At 43.8% G+C, this 3664-nt stretch overlaps 1 long non-coding RNA gene across 1 annotated transcript; it reads right to left on the reverse strand.

The window, feature by feature from the left end:
* Positions 1 to 547: 547 nt before the first annotated feature.
* Positions 548 to 3122, reverse strand: LOC136320279 (uncharacterized). Its single transcript, XR_010728288.1, has 2 exons — positions 2971 to 3122; positions 548 to 1135 (listed from the first exon to the last, which is right to left on the reverse strand). It is a non-coding gene; the product is annotated as an uncharacterized lncRNA (long non-coding RNA).
* Positions 3123 to 3664: the final 542 nt, after the last annotated feature.

The following is a 3664-nucleotide window of genomic DNA, read 5'->3' on the forward strand; positions in this document are numbered from 1 at the left end:
GCTTGTGCTCAAGAGATTAGAGACTGGGGATCGCGGATGTGGGATTGCCTGCCCGCCACTGTGAGGGGCCATTTTGCGTTTGTTTGCCTGAGAGGCGATTTCCCCTGACTGTGTGCTCATCCGCCATTGTGAGACTCTATTAAACCACATGGCCCAAACCTTTCTGGCTCTGCAGTTTTTCTACCATTGGGAAGATGGTCCCACATTTTTAATGATGCTGGATGTAATGTAACTCACCCTTGTATACCTCCTTCTGTTGATTGAGTTATAATTTACAAACAAAAAAGTACACAGATCTCCCGTACAGTCTTTGGTGGACTTTCCATAGGTCCATACCGTGTAACACGCCTTCTTAATTAGAACAGACCTAGAAAAGATGACAGTTTTCTTGATATCTCAGGCTCAGAGGCTACTGTTTAAAATACAATCATGCCATTGAGACCTGATCATGTAACCAGACCTCTTTGCCCCTACATTAAAAGATGACTGTGCCTTATCTTCTTTGATTTTTGTTTTATTTCCTGTAGGTTTTCTGCCTCCTATTTTATGTTTGTTTGTTTGTTTGAGCTTCGTTTTCTTTACATGCCTGAGCCTAATAAGGGGTTAAATAAAATGCTCAACAGTGTTTATAGTAATGAATCAGATGCTGAATGTCCAGGCTTGTGGGCGTTATATGTATAGTGAAAGTGAATACTATTGAGTATTTTTTTTGTCCTAAAGAAACAAATATTAGTAATGCTAATGAGTTTTTAGAAGTTGTAGAGTACCCAGACTGTGGCAGGTTGGCTACATAAGATTTTGAAAGTTCTATGGACACAGAACTACTTGAACTGAGACTCTTGGTGCAAGCCCTGTCCAGAGGGTCTTGGTCATTCCGATGACTAGAGACAGGACGATGGGCTGAGGAGGGCTGACGTCACCGTCTAGGATGCGTTGAGTTCTGTGGAGGGCTCTTCACCAAGCCTGCTTCCCAAGTACAGGGGTTACTTCCAGCTCTGCTGTACGTATTTGAAAGCACAGAGACATCTGAATTTCTTATGTTCAGAAGTGGCCACGATTACGCTGCACGGTCTTGAAGACATCCTCTGATTTGTACAACGAATGTGCTCAATCAGGTGGGCGGAAAGCGAGGCACCTGCGGACAGAGGTGTTGTCACCCCGAGGGGCCCACAGCTCCATCCCTGCACCCCCGTGTGTGTTGCTCATGTGAATGTTTTGGGAGAAGAGAAGTAAAGGACTCCTGACCTTCAGTTTCCAATTTGGTAAAGAAGATTTATACAGGTCCAGAAAAAAACAACAACAACAGAATTCCCTGAGAGGCTGAATCTACAGATAATTAGATCAATAATTGTTACCCAAAACTCGCTGCTGAGACAGGACTGCGCTATTACCCAAGACAGATGACTCCAGGCTGCCGCCCACGCACACTCCGCCTGCCCCAACCTGCAGGGCCTCTTCCTGAGGAGCAGAACTCACCAAAATCACAGCTTTTCCCCTCCTTCTGGTGCGAGCAACTAGTTTTACAGGTTTTCCTTGAGGAGGGAGTCACTTCCTATTTACCTACACAAAAGGCTTTCTACAAGAATTCTGCTGCACATTTCCATGTCTAGCACTACGTTTGCCCTTGACAAAGCCCCTTGATCTTACAGGATAAAATACAACAGGCTCTGGGAGGAAAAAGGTGACCCTGGAACCAAACAGCAGGCCTTGTGGTTCTGCTGATTTTTATGATTTAGGATCCTCTTTATTAATTGTCGGCTTATAATATCACCTGGGTCTCTGGACACTTTTCTCCAAATGCCCTCAGATGCAGTTCTTTGAAGTGATCATATATTTTTTTTAAATGAATGCTTTTTTATCTTTACAGAAATAACCAAAATGCTTTCCATGATACAGAGAAGTATATAAATAAATCAGAAAGCTTAACAAGACTAGCTATTTCTGGTCACCCCCAGGCTTGAAAAGTAGAAATTTATTTTCAGTTGACCTTGTACTTTCTCGTGTGTCATAAAACAGGATCTTTTCTTGACACCAGAAATATGAAACAGGAGACACGACATTATTTTATCTGGCTAACCATTCGTGCAAGTCTTTTATTTAAACACGATTAAACCCCTGTTAGTATTCAGTATGGGTGACCCTTCACTCCTCCTTTCCAAGTTTCTTAGGTTCCTTTGGAATATGTCTTATACTCCACTACAACGTTTGTGTATCTGGTGTTGATACCCACTTTATTTAAAAAAAAAAAAATTAGTCTTGGCGTCGTGCAGGCATACTTTCCATGTTTCTTTCCTCCTCTTTCCGAAAATAAAGGTTCAAAACCAATTTCTAAAGAGCCAGTGATTCCTCAGTTCTCTGAACAGCAAAAGGCGACTGTTTTGTTTGTCTTTTTAACAATGGTGCAGCGGTGCAGAGCAGTCTTTGCGCTGGGCTCAGTCTCAGCTCCGCCCCAGTGAGGACGGTTCTCTGCGCCCCCCCCCCTCCAGACCTCTGCCCTGCAGCTGAAAGACAGGTCACCTCACCCCAGCATCTCCTTGTCTTCCAGCAGCACGGTCTGCTTCGGCCCTGGACACTTGGAGCACATACTCTCTCCTGCACCTACATCCTGCCCTGTGCACTCCTGGGGCCGCTGCTGCTCTGGGCACTGCAGAGAGGCAGTAGTAGCGCAGAACCCAGAAAGACCAGGAATTCAAGAGAGAAAAGAGGGGGCGGGGCGAGAGGTGGGCAAACACATTCTCCCAGTTCAACGGTTCCCTGTGACACTTCCAGGGCACGGTGTCCCACACTGCTTCTGCAGAGACGACCTCGTCTGTGCTGTCTCTCCTCACGACTCTCGGGCCAGCGTAGTAACCTAACCTTTGCAATGACTCTCCCTCCTTCCCAGGTCCACACCCATTGTTTTCCTTCTCCTCGAGCCCTTTGGAATTGTATTCCTCCTTCAAGGCAACATTAGCACATAAGTAAGCTTACCGCAGGCTGTTTTCTGGGCCACTGGGGTTTTGATGCCATTTTTGCTGTATTGTATTTGTTACAACTTAACTGTCTCTGTATCCTTCACAGCACCTGCTGTGGCTCCAAATATACGAAGTCCACGCTAAATAAATACTTCCTTTTCGGCTGGAAGATTACCTGGTTGAAAAACAATGGAAAATGATGTGTGTCTAAATGCCTAGTATCTCAAAACAGAAGTTTGTCTCCTCTCACTTATCTTTATAAAATAAAGTGTTTATCCTTTTATCTTTATAAAAGAAGTGTTTGCTTTCAAGCATTACTTATCAGGAAGTCCCCATCAGCGGGACAGCATCCAACGGCTGTCTTTGACCTCTTTTCAGAGTGAGAGAAGTAATATCTGTAGTTGAAGAGTAGCAATTCCACATTTATGACCCTCCATTCTAAACTCTTGGTTATTACTGAACTTTTCATGCCACTGCCCCCGAGCAATGAAAATGTTGAACTAGAATTAAAAACAAGTACAAGGCATTGGTGAATCTACATAAAGTATCATTTGTAGACCCTTCTTTTTGGTGAGGGCTCAGTGATCAACATCTATCTTTCTATGTGCCAGGATGAATTCCTTTACCCCACAATATTTCTTGTTCTCTGGATTTGACTATTTGTTATTAAAAACAAAACAAAACAAAATTCTTTTCAGTATCCAAATAGT

This window comes from Saccopteryx bilineata, chromosome 1 (genome assembly GCF_036850765.1).
Source record: "Saccopteryx bilineata isolate mSacBil1 chromosome 1, mSacBil1_pri_phased_curated, whole genome shotgun sequence".
Classification (NCBI taxonomy): domain Eukaryota; kingdom Metazoa; phylum Chordata; class Mammalia; order Chiroptera; family Emballonuridae; genus Saccopteryx; species Saccopteryx bilineata.